The following is a 19,593-nucleotide window of genomic DNA, read 5'->3' on the forward strand; positions in this document are numbered from 1 at the left end:
ACGAGGGGACATAGCTTTAAATTGAGGGGTGGTAGATATAGGACAGATGTCAGAGGCAGTTTCTTTACTCAGAGAGTAGTAGGGGTGTGGAACGCCCTGCCTGCAACAGTAGTAGACTCGCCAACTTTAAGGGCATTTAAGTGGTCACTGGATAGACATATGGATGAAAATGGAATAGTGTAGGTCAGATAGGCTTCAGATGGTTTCACAGGTCGGCGCAACATCGAGGGCCGAAGGGCCCGTACTGCGCTGTAGTGTTCTATGTTCTATGTTCTAAATAGAAAAGCTTCGACCTAAACAAATTCTGTGACCACCTGATCAAATTGGAGAAAGAATTCAACAGACTATTTCAGAACGTAGACAAGATCAAACAAATCACTGTTTGTCTCAAATCCTTTTCGTCAAGTTAACATTGGAGAACTGACAGCACAATTTAAACAGGTGTTTGAACAAAGCAATGGACTTGCTTGGAAATCATCACCACGCAAGATGAGGTGGAACTGAAAGATAGGTCAAGGGAAAAAGACTTTTAGGGGTTTGTAGACAGGAGAGTAGTACTCTCTTCTGACATCCTGCGTACTCAAGGTGAAAGCCTACTTTGGTTCCACATACGTCTGTGAGATAGCTTTTTCCCAGATGAAAATGATCAAGTCCAAGTATTGCACTCATCTCACATGATGCCCGTCTGATGTCCTGTATAAGACTGACCATCACAAACTACGACCAGACTTTGCGGCACTCAGTGTGCAAGCTGTGACATTATGGGAAATGTTCAGAATGAAAAGGGTTAATGTCATATCATAATTAACCACTAGATGGAGCTAGATGCAGAACTATATAAAGCACTGACTCACAGTGTCTGGGAGAAGGCTGGAGAGGAGAGCATAGGCGTAGTGAGGGAGATTAGAGTACAGTTACAGATAGAGTGTAGAGACGAGTGTTCAGTGTAGATTGTAGATTACTAGATTATTGTTTACTATAGGAGTAAGTGGTTGAATTCAACGAAAAACTTGGAGACAATAGGTTCCTGATGAATTCTCCATGGCAAAAACGTGACTTGGAGTTGACCTGCCAACCAATCGGCATCATTTTCTCACGCAGCATATGTTGTTGTTCTCTTTGAAATTTAGGATTCTTGCACCTGTCCTGATGAGTGCAAGATCAAAAGCTTCAACAGCATTTCTCTTTTTATCAACATCTCTTTCTCATTCTATTCTATTTAACCTACCATATTTTATCATTAAGTGTAACGTAGGAATAGACAATAATGTTAAAGGCGTTCAGTGCTTGGTTTAATCTAGCCCATTTTACTCAGCAGTGAATAAAAATTCAATATTGTTACAAATTACTGTGGTAAACAAAGTAATAATGCGAGTGAATGTTCTTGGTCAAATTTAAGTACTTGCAGTAGAAATTGGACCTCTTACTCCTGTTTTATGAATGTAAACATTTCAGGCCCCCAAACAGGCCGAAAGCAACTTCCACTCCCTTTGTTTCACTTAGTCGCCAACATCAGTAGGCAAATATTTAGGGTAAAAATGCGGAATACCATTTATAACATGAAATATTTAAGTACATGGTGAAGCAAACGTAATTTAAAGATATTCAGTATGTGTAGGAGCACACTCATCCTGGCACTGTCAATTTTAAATTATTAAAATATAGCCGCAGCTATTGAATATTGCATCATGTAGTTCTAAATTCACCTGGTTTGCCTGTATTTTCTTTTATTAATTATCTTTTTCTGGAACTATTCCTTCATGATAGAACATCTGCTACAGCCTGGACTAATTGGATTTGGAAGTGTTATTTCTGCATTTTGAACCTGAACCCAACCAAAGCAATTTCCTGTTAACACAGCTTACACACTAACAATTTCTCCTTCACTTTTGTGAATATTAAACAATGTTATATTGTTTCCGCCTGCACTAAGCTGTCTCCTGTAAACTGAAATTAAATAGTTCAAATACATTTTAAAGTCATTCCAAAATCTGATATTTCATTAAATGTTTCTCATGCTTGCATCAGTGATGCTGTTTCGGAAGGTGCGAAACAAACAAACGTTTGGAGTGAATAATCATCAATGTGTGGAACTCAATTGGTGAAATAGCCTTTTCTTTCTTTATTGTTTCATGGAAGGTGAGCCTCACTGGAAAGGCTAGGATTTGGTGCCCATCCCTAATGACCCTGGGACAGAAAGTAGTTAAAAGTTAAACCTACCTGGAGTCATTAGTAGGTAGGACCAGACCAGTTAAGGATTTCCTTCCTTAAAGGATGTGAGTGAACCAGATGGGATTTTCTTTTAAATCAGTCGATGATAGTTGGTGACCATTACTAAAACTAACATTATATTCCAGACTTATTAACTGAACTCAAATTCTATCAGCTGCCTCAGTGAGATTTGAACTCATGTCCCCAGAGTATGAGCCTGGGCCTCTTGATTATTAGTCCAGTGACATTACCACTGCTCCACCATCCTCTCCATAAAATAGTAAGGGCATTGCATGGCTAATTTATTGTCAGTAAATTTGAAAGTAAATTTTAGGTGGTAAAAGCCATTCTCTTCTTTTTATAACAAATATTAACTCTGCTTTTGGGGAAAATAAAATATTGTATGAACTTCCCAATAATGCAAGCAGCTGTTCCCCATTGCCCATTCAGTCAATAAACACTTGTTAATGCACATTTACTAATGTGAACAAATATAAAATGCAAAATCTGTGCTGTAATGCAGTGAAGAACTCAAAGATGTACCCTTTCAGATTAAAATTATTTCCTGCAGCTATGCCAGTCAAATAAACAATTCAATGTTGACCAGACGGTATTTTCTCTTCATTGCTGAACACATTTCTCTGGCTACAGGCAACAGGCTCATCTCATTTGCACAAGTCCCGAAAGAGGAGAGGGCAATTTATATTTGAAATGAACATGATGCATGATCAGAAAGTTTACATTAGAAATGAACACTATTTAGGAGGGTAAAAGCAAATTACTGCATATGCTGGAACATGAAACTAAAACAGAAAATACTTGACAATCTCATCAGGCCTGACAGCATCTGTGGAGAGAAGGAAGCTAACGTTTCGAGTCTGATGACTCTTTGTCAAAGCTGGTATTTAACTGTTAAGCTATTTAGGACGGAATGATCCTATGTTCATATAGCAAGCTCACCTCTCAGTGGAATAGTTAACTTTAAATATCTTGGAGTCTAAATCAATTGTCCGCCAAAGTGAGCATGGGGATTGCGATACAAGATTAACCCGCAGCCACTACCTGATTATTTCAACTGCTTCAGCATCCAGTAAGTCTGCTGGATGGATCAGCAGGGGGCCAATATGAATATCATATCAGTGCCCAGCACCACTGAAACCTAGTTTGCACTGCTTAACCCACCTCCAATTTAAGAGGTTTATGACTGGAGAAGGTGCTGGCAGTCTTGCAGCAAGTGAGTTTGAATGGAACCAGGTAGTCTTCGAGGTCAATAGCAGGATCTGGAAGTAGTGTTGAAAGAAGTACAATGGCCTCTAATGAGTGGTCAAGGTTAGTGAATGTATCTTCAAATTCCAACTTCTACCTACTAGCCTCAACTACTGCTCAATTAACCCCAGCCACATCATGCACCTACCAACACGATCAATCAATCATGACTCATGTCTAACATGTATCTGCTCCACTGCACCTTCACACTCTGACCACGGCCACATGCTCCATACCTAGATTTCACAGTTTGCAAACAGCCACTTAGTCAACCATGACAATCACTTGGCACACTCACAGCCAATTTTATCTTAAATACTGGCAGCGCGTATAATTTAGAGGATTGCTTAGAGACTGGATGTAGTGAGATGACAGACAGCCTGTGCAGCCAGAGGAAGATTAGCACACCTGAGGCTGAGCACACATAGGTTCTGCAGCAGAGAACGTAAATGTGAAATGTGATTGGACAGCCTATAGAAGAAGGCTGATGGGTATGCTAGCAAATCTTTTATGCACTGGGAAGCAAGCCAGAAATAAATAATTATTATCAAGGAGTACAGAGAAACAACATGGCTTTGTGCAGTGGTTTGGAGACCACCCTTCCCAGCATGGAAGTGGTAACCAACTGCAGCAGCACAATTCTGGATCCAACCAATAATACGTCTGATGGTCGATGTCTCAACTTACATTCCAGAGCAAGCAAAAGCCAGCCAAGGTCTGGAAGCTGCAGTGGAATCTCAGACTGCTATTATACAACTCAGACTGCTGCCATCATTGCCATGACCATAAAATCCCTACAGTGCAGAAGAAGGTCACTTGGCCCATTGGATCTGCACCAATCCTCCGAAAGAGGATTCTACCTAGGCCCACTTCCCTGCCCTATCCCTGTAACCCAGCGCAATGATCATGACACTAAGAGGCAATTCGCTGAGCAATCCACCTACCTGCACATCTTTGGACTGTGGAAGAAAATTGGAGCACCTGGCGGAAACGCACGCAGACATGGGAGAACATGCAAATTGCACACAGACAGTTACCCAAGGCCGGAATCGAACCAGGGTCCCTGGCATTGTGAGGCAGTGCTAAGCACTGTGCCACTGCACTGCGTGGATTGCAGTGTGCAGAGGAGCTTGCAGGGTACCATCCAGCAGATGACTCAGATTGCTGAGGTGCCATGCTAAGGGAGTTGCAGTGAGTCTGTGGAACAATAATATCCAGAAGAGTGGATTGTCCTCCCAGCCCGCCATTCTTTCAGTCCCTTTAGTGCTATCTGTCAGGCAGCCTATCCTGGATTGAAGCAACAGCCAGAAGACATCAAGCAGAAAGTAACTGTGAGCAGCTGATGACCCTTTTAACACCATCAGTGGGTGGTTTGGGTATTTTTTGGGGTGGGGTGGGCGAGGTGTACTTCCTGCTTCTGAACAAAAAAGGTTCAGGAAGGATATCAGCTGGAGTGCTGACCTTCAAAACAATACCGTTTGCATCAAATTCATGCTGACTGATGTCATGATCTCTCTGCTTTTCACATTTCCGGTAGCCACTCATTAGCTGCATGGTAATGCCCACACAAATGGGAGTGCTTTTGCTCCTGTGTTCACCACGAGCGTAAACAGGTACAAAATCCCGTGAGAGCCGGGAGATCTCATTTCCCAATTTTCCCCACCCCCTCACCGGTGACGCAACAAAGTTCCTGCCCTTCATTTAAATGGATACATTTGAATATCAGTAATGGACCTTGCTGCCACATAATTCCCCCTCCCCCCCATCCCTTTACTAAATATTCAAACCTGTTTTATAACAGTTTCAGAAGAACCGGATTCAGGCAAGAGGATCCTGTCAGGGGCACCAAGTATAGCCTGGGTGGGGGAGAGAAGGAGCACTGGTGCCTGGCACAGATTGGCACTGTGCCAGCCTGTGCTGGGGCAGGCACTCTGGTGAGCCCCATTGGGGTTGGCGGGGGTTCACCTATGTGGGGTGGGGGGTGAGAATTGCCTGTGAAGCAGGGTATGAGGGAAAATTTGCCATTAAAGGTGGGAGGAATTGCCTGTGAGCGGGAGGGTGCCCGCGATACTATTGGAGGTGCGGGGGAGGGGGGAAGGCCCCCAACACCTTTGTGGTGGAAGAGGGGAAGTTCACCCCGATGCTTCGGGGTGGGGAGAAATACATGCCGAGATTGCAGTCACAGAGTGTCACTCGGACAAATTTTCGGAAAGCTCCACCTATTCACTTCCAAAAGTGTATGTGCTTGTCCCGAATGCCAATTTGGAGCTCTAAGGATAGTCGGGATGCCTGGAAAATATTTCTGAACAATTCCAATTTCTTGCCCAAATGTGCTATTATTTTCCTTACCTGACTGAATATATTCCATCATTACTGAATTAACATTGTATTAGCCGTGTGTCGGGCAACACGGTGGCTCAGTGGGTTAGCCCTGCAGCCTCACGGCGCTGAGGTCCCAGGTTCGACCCCGGTTCTGGGTCACTGTCCGTGTGGAGTTTGCACATTCTCCCCGTGTTTGCGTGGGTTTTGCCCCCATAACCCAAAGATGTGCAGGGTAGGTGGACTGGCCACTCTAAATTGCCCCTTAATTTGAAAAAATGAATTGGGTACTCTAAATTTATATTTTTAAAAAAGTATTAGCCCTGTGAAAGTTCAATAATCTGATTGGACCACATGGATCTGCACATCTAATAGACAGTTCATTTGAAACATAAGTAGTTATAGCATAAAAGAAAAATATTGTGGATGCTAGAAGTCTGAAGTAGAAATTATAGAGTCGGTTCTGGGCGGGATTAGTGGGGTCGTTCCTTGTGCTTGTAGCACCGGAAACAGCCCGCTATCTAACTGTACTCTGTTATTTTTTGTGCCCTGGTAGGGCAGCACTCAACGTCATTTCCTGCACTGAGGAACTCTGATAAGCAGAGCTCCTCCATACCGGAAGAGATCAGGACGCCATTTTTAAATGGTACCCCGATCTCTCAACTCCCCGATGCAATCCACGGAACCCCCAATTCCCCAACTCATCAGTGCAGGAAGACTACTTGCACATCAGGGTGCCATTTTTAAAGGCAGCCCCGATATTTCTCCCCTCCACGCCCCCTCAGCAACTCCACCGTGGCCTCTGCACCCCCCACTTCACCCAACTTACCTATTCTGGGGTTCTTGAGCTCCCCTCACCCCACCTCTTATGGGTAAGGCACTCCCAGACCCAACTTCTGGCATGGGCAACCTACGTAGCACCTGGGCACCATAGCACTGTCAGCAGTGCCACTGCCTGCTTGGCAGTGCCACCTGGGATGTACTCGTGGCACTGCCAGGGTACCTGGGTGGTAGTGCCAAGGTGTCAGCCTGGCAGTGCCAAAGTGCCCAGGTTCCAGCCGGAGTGCCAGGGTACCACCCTGCCCTGTCCCCGACCACCCAGGGGTCTCTAATGCCCTGGGAAACTCCCCCAGGTGCCATTATAACTGATCCACATTTTTGGAAACCAGTGCTAAATAGCGCGCATGGTCTCCCAGCACGGCCAGTAGGTCCCAGGTGGCGGGAGGATTGGGCGAACGCATATTTAAATGAGCTTAATGGCTCATGGTATTATAGAAGTGATTCTCGGAGATTCTGCGGATGAGATTCAGCCTCAGAAGATCTCCACCTATGGCGCCATACCTGACAACATCTGATCTGAATGGGATTTGATGCAGGACGTTCTCATTGAAGACAATGCAAAGGAAATAAGATACAATTTTTTTAAAACCAGGAATTCAATCTGTCCACATGAATCTAATGTTCCAGGTTGCTGAGCAGAATGACTAGAAGGCTACATTTAAAGAGAAATGAACATTTGCATATTAGGCAAGCAAGAATATTGTAGGTGTTGCTTCATATGAGTATTGCAGCCACTTGTTGAAGGAGATGCAAAATTCTGGGGAGTGAATAATTTCAATAATATGCTATGACAGCAGAGGCATCTTCCTGAAAAAGTGCAGAAAGATCAAAGTGGCACCCTGCTTCTGCAGTTAAAGGAGCCTTCCGCCCACGACTGGCAATAGCGGCAAGTTATGAATTGTACTGTTTGTCTTTTGCTCCTCTCAATATCTTTGTCTTCAGGAAGTGCTCGGAGAAGGCACGTCTTGCACTACAGAAACTAAATACTGAAGCACATTGAAAACAAAATGGGCATAATTCTCAGGGTAACCCAGGCATGCATCCAGATGCCACCCAGACTCCTGCTGGACTCAAGAATGGGATGCAGAAAATTGATGGCTCTCTGGTTTACCATGAGAATTTAACAGGCTAGAAACTTGGCATATCCAGATTGCACCCAAATTTATGCCCCTCCTCTCATAGATGATCTGCTGGAATTATACTCTGCCAAGACATAGCAAGAATTTCCGTCCTCTCCTGTTTTTGCCAAGAGTTTTGGCACTGCCATTTGCAGCTGGTGAAATTGACATTTAAACCATGGATTTTCTTAACAGAATACCTTCATATTTCTGTTATTCGGAAGAAGTACAGAAGGAAACAGAGGGATGGCAGGGTTGTAAAATTACCAAATGGTGTCATAGGCCAGTCTCTAACAGAAAAGACTTTCACCTAAAGGCGTAACTGAATATTTCAGCCGTTGCTCTGCATGTTCACTTGGCATCACTAAATACATGTTCACCGACATAAACTTTAGCTGTCAGCGGTGGCATAGTGGTATTGTCACTGGACTAGTAATTCAGAGACCCAGGGTAATGCTCTGGCGTCCAGAATTCGAATCCCACCTTGGCAGATGGTGAAATTTGAATTCAATAAAAATCTGGAATTAAAAGCCCAATGATGACCGTGAAACCATTGCCAATTGTCATAAAAACCCATCTGGTTCACTAATGTCCTTCAAGGAAGGAAATCTGCCGGCCTTACCCGGTCTGGTCTATATGTGACTCCAGACCCACAGCAATGCGGTTAACTCTTAACTGCCCCCTTTGAAATGGCCTATAGCAAGCCACTCAGTTCAAGGGCAATAAAGGATGGGCAACAGATGCTGGCCCAGCCAGCGACATCAACATCCCAAGAACTAATAAAACAAAAAGCAAACGATCATGGATTTTATTCACATCTAATACATTTTTCAACACCATGTCAAGGACACTCAGTAAACCTTCAGTGCAACCATTTTTTTCCCCACAATAAGCATGTATATGCTTACTGCTTTTACCCCACTGCTCAACTTAAATTAATAATTGTGGTCTGTGGAGAAAAGTTGCAAACTTCTACCACCATATGTGTGGTGATATGTTTCCTAACTTTGCTCCTGAAAGGTCTGGCTCCAAATTTTGGACGAAATGCCTTAATCCTAGACTTCCCAATAAATGGAAATTGTCACGGTCTGCCGAGCTGTTCCCCTTAATAGCATGAAAGTTTTGATCAAAATCACTAATTAACATTATAAATTTCAGTTTATGTTGTGTAATCTCTCCCTGGGATTCAGGTATCATTCTGGAGAATCTACGCTGCACTCCCTTCATAGCCTTCTGAAGGTGTGATGGCTAGAATTGCTCACAGTACTCCAGGCGTGTTATAACCAAGGGGAAAATGCTGGGAAATCTCAGCAAGTCTGGCAGCATCTGTAGGGAGAGAAAAGAGCTAACGTTTCGAGTCCGATGACTCTTTGTCAAAGCTTTGTCAGCTGGACACCAAAATCTCCAGAACTCCAAGACTTCTAGTTTTTGACCATAGAAGAGATACCTTGGTATGCTTCCCTTGACATTATTATAATGTGACTTTCAATCCAGTCGGCAAATTTAAATATGTCTATTCCATCACCAAATTTGCTAATAAATACGATGAATAATTGATGCCACAGAAATCTTTGCGGGACACCACAATTAAGCAGTTCCTTGTTGCTTAATATGAATGCATGATAATTATTCAAAATACAGACAGTGTATTGGTACTATGCATAATTTGCACAACTATTTCAAACAAAATAGTGGTGGGCTGTCCAAACTTGGCCGCCTGGTGGAATTTCTAAACTTTCTCTCGAGTTAACTATATATTCTTGATGTGGCTTTGACCAGTGATGTTTTAAGCCATTTCCTGGCAGGCACTAATCAATGCGCTCCTGGTTGTCTTTTACTCTGTTTTATCGAGGATTACCTGCTTCACTGGTTTCAGCAACACTTCTGCAGAAGCACAATTAAATTCTCCTTTCCATTGAAGTGCACAGGAAAATTGCAATAAAAAATTATCACTGGCAGATAGGCATAAACCCTTTAAAATTAGTTAAAGTGTGATGCGGGCCTATTTTAAATAAGGTGGGGTGGGGGTGGGGTGCAGGATGTACTGAATAGGCTGAAACGGGTTTGTCCAACCTTTTCGCTTGTGTGGGGGGACCACCGTTGCATATTTTTCTCACTCAAGGGGTCAATAAGCTTATTTTGAAAAGATAAGATTTGTCACAACTATAAACTGAATTTGTTTGTACGTTGGGGTTTTAAGGAAAGAAACAATTGCTGCCAAAAAATACAGCATTGTCATAGCAATAAACAGTTCAGTTAAAAGCAGTAAGTAAAAATGACCAAGGTGTGAGAGGGTACATATGTGTGGGTCCAAGTCTGAGTCTGGGGCCGTGGCTGTGTTGGGGTCCGAGGCAGAGGTTCCCTCAAAGGCCTACCCACTCAATCCGGTGTCACCACCGCAAACCCCCCGGCCCTTCGCTCACTTGCTCCCGTGTCACAATCATATTTCTCCCACAGCCCATTGTACCCAGATTTGCACACTTCCCATTGACCCTACCAATCTGCTCTGAGCTCCCCAGCCAGAAACTGTGATCTTAAAAAACTTACATGGCAACTGATGACATACAGTTTGTCCAATCACAAACTGGTTTATTCATCAATTGGCTGCTGATAAGCTCACCAGTGGGTGGCTACCTACCATCCAGCCAATGCATGGAAAAACTAGGCTGCGATTGGATGAGCATGCTCTGAACATTTTGAAAAACGTCTGTCGGGAATGTTGTGGAGTTAGATGGTTGACTATACTACAGCGATGTGGCGGTCTGCATGAAAATGGTGCTGCTCGAGGGCCATAGCTTGGAAAAACCTAGGTTAGAGTACAGTCATTGGGGGAATTTAATATCTCCCCCCCCCCTCCCATGAGAGCTAGATGTTCCGATCCAGCTAAAGCCAATAGACTTTTGAATGCTCACTGCATGTTCTTAAAACTCCGCCCATTAGCTCCTTCAATCATTAGTAGGTGCTGTAACATATAGCATATAGCATATAACATATAGCTATTCTGGGCAGCACGGTAGCATTGTGGATAGCACAATCGCTTCACAGCTCCAGGATCCCAGGTTCAATTCCGGCTTGGGTCACTGTCTGTGCGGAGTCTACACATCCTCCCCGTGTGTGTGTGGGTTTCCTCCGGGTGCTCCGGTTTCCTCCCACAGTCCAAAGATGTGCAGGTTAGGTGGATTGGCCATGATAAATTGCCCTTAGAGTCCAAAATTGCCCTTAGTGTTGGGTGGGGTTACTAGGGGATAGGGTGGAGTTGTTGACCTTGGGTAGGGTGCTCTTTCCAAGAGCCGGTGCAGACTCGATGGGCTGAATGGCCTCCTTCTGCACTGTAAATTCTATGATCTATCTATGATCTATAACATATAGCATATAACATATAGCACTGAATATAACTTGATTTCAAAGACTGTCAATATAATCATAAATTATTTGTTAGCATGTTGCACTTGCACAAAAACAACTGTTGGGGCGAATTCTGCATTTGAGAGACTAAGTGCTGACGCCTGGACTGAATCACGAGTGTTCTACATGGACGAAGGTGGTGCCAATCCCGGATCAATTCAGGTCCCGTTAATGGCCAGCACTGGTACCACGTAGAACTTGTGAATTTCCAATGCACTCTGATCCTTATCCCAGCCAAGGTGATGACACTGGTTGTGCTGGAGCACATCCATCCCGTTGATGCCGAGTTCTCCCCCCAATCATGTTTCCCAATTCCAGCGTCGGTTGACGGAGAATCTCACCTTCTACCTTCATGGTTGGCTCTATACCCAACATCAGAAAGCTAGGATCAGTCAAAGACCATACTGTCCACCTCTTTCACTGAGCATGTGTAATTTATTCGATCATAAACTCAGCATCATCCATTTAATCTAAAGGAATATTCGGTATTAAAACTAAATAGGTGATTAGATAAACGTTTATACTATCTAATCATCGCCATATTTGTGAACTTCAATCTCTGGGCAGCTACACTCCATAACTGAACTTTGCCTCCCATCCCAGGAATCACATGAACCATTGTGTCCCACAAAGCACTGGATCAGCTAAGTTTATACGTACATTCATGTAGTTTTCACTCTTGTGATATTGGATTAACTCTTTTTTTGGAAGGATTAATTAACATATATCAACAGCTTTTGCCAGCAGTTCCACATATTCACTAGTTTGAGAGGAAAATATACTTCTAATGTAAAATCTAAATTGAGGTTTGCTGATTTTGAACTGGCTCAAAGATAGGTATCTTGGTCAATAGCAGCAGCAACCCGGGGAAGGGGGGGTGTTCCTTATTGTAGTTTCTATTATGTAATTTAATATTGTGTTAATTTGCGTTGTTGTTAAAATGCTATGTTGTTCACGGAGGTGGGGCGAATGTTTATGATTGCTAATATTATTGTTATTTTTGGTATTTTATTATGGTTCGTTGTTGTTGTATAAATTCAAAATTTTTCAATAAAAATTATTTTTTAAAAAAGTTCATGTCCACAAACCAAATCAAACAACCATCTTATATTTACTTCAGTCACACCTTGTGGAATCATTGGTTCAGAATGGGGCTTGTGAGTCTGTAGTATGTGGACCAAGGGGAACCCAGGTGAGATAGAGAAAGTAAACCCACAGAAATTGATCCTATTCAACAGGTACAATGCATTTTCTACTTGTGAGTGTAAGGGCAGAGACTGTTAGAAGGACAGCCAGAACGCTAACCACGGCACCCTGGAGCAAGACGTAGATCAATGATGGAAGAAGGAAGACGAGAGGAATTGTAATATGGTAGTTGTAGGGGATTAAATTATTGGGGGGGAAGGGGGCATTACAGATAGCATCTTTTGGTTAGGGGGATCAAGAGCCCCACAAGGTATGTGATCACCTTGTGGCTTGGTGAGGGATATCTTGAACTTGCTTGAAAGGATACAGGAGAGGGAAGAGGAGGATCCCGTCACTGTGATCCATATTGGGGCCAACAACATAGGGAAGAGTAGGCAAGAGATCCTGTTTGGAAAACACCAGGAACTAGAAGCTAAATTAAAGAATAGGACCTTGATGGCTTTCATCGTTGAATTACTACTCAAGTCACGGCAAATTGGTGTAGGGATAGGCAGAAGATGTGCCTGAAGGAACAATGTGGGAAAGCAGGGTTCGAGTTCAGAGGGAACTGACGCCAGTATTGAGAGTGGAAAAAAAAATCTGCACCATTGGGAAGGCCTCCAAATGAACGAGACTGGTACAGCTGGAAAGATAAATAGGTCAGTCACAGCCATTTATTATAGTAAACAGAAGCTCAGGTAGAATATGCCATTTTAATAATATTTCAAAAATAAACCAAAGGATAAAAGAGCAGAGCAACTCTCAGAAATTGTGCTTTAGGCACTACAAGTGAAGGGAAAATTTAAAGATGTAAAATACTTAAACCAGGAGATAGAAATAATAAATATGCCATAGGCCATTGGCCTATTGAGTCCATAGTATGTGACTAAAACATTACATCAGAAGAACAGGAAAGAGTGCATGATCCAAATACATTTCCTTGCAGAAATCCATGGAGTTTACAGAACAAATTGAATGAACTACAAGGGAAAATGCCTCTATGATATGGTAGTCATCATAGAGATGGCTACAAGACTGGAAACTAAAAAAACAGGTTTTGGGATCCATAGTAACAATAGGGAAAATGGTAGTGGGGCAGTGTGTCCTTAATGTTAAGGATAAAACCACTTAAATGATGAACGAGGTTATAATAAGAGGTTAGCAGACAGCACAGACTTTAGAAGGGTGGAAATTCTGTATAATCCTTCTGTACCAGATATAAGGTGGGGGATCATGCAAGTGGCAGAGACTGGACAAGTATGAAGCAACGGGAGAGTGGTTTTCCAGGAAATTAGCACTTTTTAAACCAGATTGGGTTCTGCAGAAATCTTCAGAAAGGTGGTGAATTTCATGAGTGCTTCTGAGACAGTTTTCAAAACAATGAGTGCTTTTAATGGAGACGGTGGGATCTCACCTGCCAGTGAGAAAGTTGACTAGAGCCCCAAAACCAGACACTTGATTGGATAGCAAGGTGCCTTACCAGAGGAGCCAAGACCCCGGGAGTGGAACTTCCACCCATTGAGAGCTACTGGTGAATCAGAAGCCGGAAGCTACGGCACAGAGTTGATAGCTGCTGTCATTATGACCCAAGGCCTAGTGTCCTCACAGGATCCCGAGGCCTAATGTCCTCACAGGATCCGGAAGCCTAGTGTCCTCACAGGATCCGGAAGCCTAGTGTACTCACAGGATCCCGAGCCCTAGGGTCCTCACAGGATCCCGAGGCCTAGTGTCCTCACGGGATCCCGAGGCCTAGTTTCCTCACGGGATCCTGAGGCCTAGTGTCCTCACAGGATCCCGAGGTCTAGTGTCCTCACAGGATCCCGAGGCCTAGTGTCCTCACAGGATCCCGAGGCCTAGTGTCCTCATAGGATCCCGAGGCCTAGTGTCCTCACAGGATCCCGAGGCCTAGTGTCCGCACAAGATCCCAAGATTCCCAGATGAGTGAGGATGGAGGGGGAGTCACAGAGGAGTGGGGGCGGAGTTTGGTAGCAAGGGAAAGGCAAAGGTGGGACTTCACCTTAACAGGCATTAGATCACTAGTCTAAAAAACCCAGACCTGGGTGCAGGTCGGAGGAGGACCCTTCAGGGAGTGGAGATCTTGGACGCGATTCTCCCAAAAGGGAACAAGGCCCCGTTGCAACACGTTTAGCCGCGTGTTTCCCAGCGCTTGCAGTGGCGTGAAACACATGGCTATTCAACGTGATTCGCATTAAATAAGGGGCCTGAATGGGACATAGCCCTCGGACTGATCTGTTCCATGTGAGAACACTATTCACAATGCCATATGCTGCTCTTGCTCATGTATTTGCTTTGTTTGGCCCATTGTTCCGCACTGTAACCAATCACTGTTTGTCGATGTACCATTTGTCAATGTTCTCTGTTGATTATTCTTTTGTCTACTATGTACGTACTGTGTACGTTCCCTCGGCTGCAGAAAAATACTTTTCACTGTACTTCGGTACATGTGACAATAAATCAAGTCAAATCAAAATCAAATCAAATTTTGTAAAGTGGGGAGCTCTGCTTGCCAGAATTCCCTCCCTCCAGCCCAAACGCACTATGGGAGGCTCCCCGGCACCCCCTCCACCATGCCGGGCAACTCTGGCCTGATCGCTCGTCTTCAAAGAATGCCAGCCTTGCACCCTGGAAGTACCAGGGCACCACCCTGCACAAAGGGCTTGCAGCTGGGGGCCTCTGATCCCTTGGGAGAACCCTACGAGTGTTCAATCTGGTCCCTGTTTGTGGGGTGGGGAGCAGTGCTGAAAGGCACTTGCCTCAGGAATCTGCACATTAGATATCATTCTAATGTGCAGATTTGGCAAAAAGTGATCCTGCCATTGTGGGCGGGATTCACATTGCAACGTCTCGCAAGATCGCGATGGATCGTGTGAGGAGTGGCAAGCTGGGTAGATCCCGGGAGCGGAGTCTCCCAGCTTCTTCGCCATGCTGCGCCATGGCGAGCTGCTTTTCTGCCACACAGTGGCCGTTGGATCGCGTCCCTTGTATATCGTTAGTTTTCTACCTGCTTGGTCAATGCAAGCTACTTAGCGGATTCTACAACTGGGAAAATTTGTTCATGGGTAAAATGGCAAAAGATCAGTGGGAGGCTTCCAAAAAAGAGGGTCAGCAAGAGGTAAGTTGGCAGCAACCAGGAAAGTCAGCAAGAGGGAAGGGGGCTGACCGAGTCACACGATCCTACATTATTCCCGGTACAAAAATACATTCAAACAAAACCCCCAATGCTAAAAGCGAATACGGGCAATATGAACCAAACAGAGTTAAAGCGGAATTACATGAAACAAGACAACTTGAAACGGGAGCTTACTGTGTCATATTTGGGCCCCCATATATGCAAATAGCCCATCAACAGTGCATTTAGCACTGGTCAGGCACAGACGTCATTTGAATGAACAGTCCGTATGAAGGTGGCATCCTGTTTGAATTGCAATGAAAGAGCGTTGATTCGTCATGCAACACAATCTCCATGCCAGCTTTCAGGGACTATCCAATTTACCATCGACGGTTCCCCAACTAACAAATAATTTCTTCCTATCTACACTGATAGTCTACCTTGATATATCTGAAGAGACTTTGAATATAGGATAAGATCATAATACACCGAAAGAACACAACATTTTACCTGCTGCTTTTTAAATATATTGGTACCTTCTGAATAATTATGAAAATGATTATAAATATCACATAGCGATAAATCAATCATCAAAATAACAGCTTTGTTCACCGATGCTCCTTCTATCAATTCTACATTTATAGATACAGGACTTTGGTTGTGTATATTGAAGGGAATTTGAAGCTTTTGTATTTATTTTGGATGTTAAGTAACCATATGACAGTTCTGACGATACAGTTTGAACTACGGCCACAATAATTAGGGTTTAGGAGTTCAAAAAGCCATCATGGTAATTTCTGCTATATCAGCTGCAGCGATATATATATTTTCTACTTTTTAAGTAGCATCATTAATGGTATAAAACAACAAATATAAACTGCAAAGTAATTGGAATTCAGTAAAAGGTATCAAGAATCAATAGGTAAGGGTCAGAAAGAAAGGCTCAAAGACTTGGGTGTTATTTTACTGGAACAGAAAAGTTAAGAGTGGGATCTAATAGAGGTTTTCGAGAGGATCAATGGTGAAAGATTGTCTCCACTGGTTGACAAATCAGTAACAAAGAGAAATAACCTCAGCATTATCACTGCAAGAATGAAATAGGAAGTAAAAGGATTTCATTCTTGCACAGATGGTTTTGAACATGGAAAGCTCTATCACAAGCTAGCTATTGAGGCAGACATTACATTTAAAAGGGAATCAAATAAGGCTTTGAAAAGGGAGAATATAAGAAGCCATGGGAATAAATAGCCAGAGAAATTCAGATTAGAAAACAGTTCCAACAGAAAACTAGAACCAGGACAGCCATGATGGGCCAAATGATGCTTTATACTAATTGAATTCTACATTTTAATTGTCAAAAGGGGCGGCACAGTGGTTAGCACTGTTGCTTCACAGCTCCAGGCTCCCCGGTTCGATTCCAGGCTTGAGTCATTGCCTGTGCGGAGTACAGGTTTCCTGGCGATGAGGGGTGCAGTCAATGGGAAATTCCGTTGACAATGGCGGAACCAGAAAATCCCACGGGTGGGCCGCCTCTTCTGCTGAAAAACATGCGGCAGGTTGCGCCGTAAATCCTGCCCATTATCTAAACAAGAATATAGAATCCAGAAGGGAGAAGGAAGCCATTCGACCCATTGAGTCTGCATCGGCCCTTGGTTAGAGCACCCTACCTAAGCCCACACCTCCAACCTATCCCCAGTAACTCCACCTAAACTTTTTGGACACTCAGGGCAATTTATCATGGCCAATCCACCTAACCTGCACATCTTTGGACATCTTGTTGCAATCTACAGATTATTTTAATGATGAAAAACTGCACTCTCATTCCAAAACAAAGATGTGGAGGTGCCGGTGTTGGGCTGGGGTGGCACAGTAAGAAGTCTCACAAAGTCCATCAGATTTATTTGCAATCACGAATTCTCGGAACGTAGCTCCTTCATCAGGTGAGTGATGTTCCGAAACAAGAATTCCGTCACTCAAAACTGCTTGGAGAGGTTTGTTCTATTATTCCTTTGAATTGGGAAAAGGGGTTGTTATTTTATCTTTAACAATGGAAAAGCAGTAGTTATTTTTTCTTTTCACAATGGATGGAAAGCTACGATTCAATGCAGCTTGATTTGCTATGGTTGGTAGGATTATCAAAACAAACATGTCAGCCATCATGAGGTATGTTCAGTTCAACCCTTTTCTCATCAGCACAGTGGCTGTGACATAAGCAGGCAGATTGCTCCTTATAGATGGGAGTTTACGGAAAAGGATGTTGAAGTAGATAGACTATTTGAGCACTCAGCCATTTTTCTTAGAAAATAATATTAGCCCTAGGAAATGTTAATTTGCTCACCAGCATGCAGGTACTTGACTTGCCTCTCCCTTGCTGCTGCAGTGCTCCTTTTATACCACCGACAGGAAATTTATCCATGCTTCTCCATGGAAAATAATAAGAATTGTGTTTTCAGATGGGGCAGCACGGTAGCATTGTGGATAGCACAATCGCTTCACAGCTCCAGCGTCCCAGGGTCAATTCCGGCTTGGGTCACTGTCTGTGCGGAGTCTGCACATCCTCCCCGTGTGTGCGTGGGTTTTCTCTGGGTGCTCCGGTTTCCTCCCACAGTCCAAAGATGTGCAGGTTAGGTGGATTGGCCATGAGAAATTGCCCTTAGTGTCCAAAATTGCCCTTAGTGTTGGGTGGGGTTACTGGGTTATGGAGTTATGGGGATAGGGTGGAGGTGTTAATCTTGGGTAGGGTGCTCTTTCCAGGAGCCGGTGCAGACTCGATGGGCCAAATGGCACTGTAAATTCTATGAAAAGACTAACCTGAGAACAACCCAACCCCAAGGAAACCACAATAATGCAGAACTCCCAGAGCACAGTGTGGTTTTCAAGGGCCGAGGTAAGGTTTACTTACAAGGTCTGCAGTCAAAATGTAAGGTAACTTATTTGACTCTTTTTTTGGAGTGAACTTCAGTTTCTCCAGCATTTGTTTGCATGAGTTACAAGTTGGTAGAAAAGAAGTAGTTCTATTGAAGGCCATGGGCTTTCAAATTAATAGTCGAGATCACAGACCTGGAAGTAAGCGGCAGATTGAGGCGGGAATTGGATGTCAGGAAATTTCTGAAGTACCAATCATGTCCATTTATACGGATGAGTCAAAATAAACATACACACTTTGAATAGCTGTCAAAAAATGATTATAATCTTATAAATTTGTCAAAATATGCAAACATTACCTGATCACCACTTAAAAATATTATCCTCTTCAGAAGCTCATAATCTGCCAAAATAAATAAATTCAAATTCTTCTGGACAGCTGTGCAAACAAAACCTCCTGAGCAGAATCCATTAGTGGTTAAGTAAGAAAAAAAGCCATAAACCTAACATACCCCTGAATAAATGTCTCAACAAACACTCCTGAGAAAAACCCATTAGAACCTTTAAAAACAGCCAAAGGCGCAGACATTTGTCAACGTTTTGAAACAGCCAAACAGATGGCTAAACTGAACTTAATGGATAATGCAATGTGAATATGTAACAGTCAGCTCTGGATTTTAAATTGAGCTAATCTTTCAAAATTATAGTGTAGAAATTCATATTATCTAACTGATAATCTGTTTTAATGTATCTGAAAACTTTTCCATTTCACAATGCTGTTCTTTCACTTGACATTTTTCTAATCGGTAGAAGTAACAACCTGGCACCTGTAGTGCTCTGTACATCTGCACATACACCAGGGACTACAGATAGATGTAACAGCCACAGCATCACTAGAGGGCATCAGCGACGGGTATAAAGGGTCCAGCTCAAGGTAGGATCCGCCTCTTTCAGAAGCACGGGGCTAGTAAGCAGCAGACAGAGGCAGCTCAGCATAGGCAGCTTTCCTTAGCTTCACTGATCATACCTCTTGGCTGTATTATATATATAGTTAAGCTCTGGAAACAGAACAAACCTACTGAATAAAGTATTTATGTTTGCTGGAAGTCTACAATCTTTATTCAGACTTAGAGAATAACATATGGTACCAGGCATGATTTCAGAAAGCTAGCTAGACATCAGCAAGAGAAGAAAAACTTAAACCGGATATTCGACTGTGGAAGACTACGCAGTAAATGGATTCTCGACGACTAA

The 19,593-nt window shown here is 43.4% G+C and overlaps 1 protein-coding gene across 10 annotated transcripts in view; it reads right to left on the reverse strand.

Annotated features, from left to right (window-relative positions):
* tox (thymocyte selection-associated high mobility group box) overlaps window positions 1-19,593 on the reverse strand; it is a 495,189-nt gene that overhangs the window by 404,251 nt on the left and 71,345 nt on the right. The gene's annotated exons all lie outside the window — the stretch shown is intronic.

Source organism: Scyliorhinus canicula, chromosome 10 (genome assembly GCF_902713615.1).
Source record: "Scyliorhinus canicula chromosome 10, sScyCan1.1, whole genome shotgun sequence".
Classification (NCBI taxonomy): domain Eukaryota; kingdom Metazoa; phylum Chordata; class Chondrichthyes; order Carcharhiniformes; family Scyliorhinidae; genus Scyliorhinus; species Scyliorhinus canicula.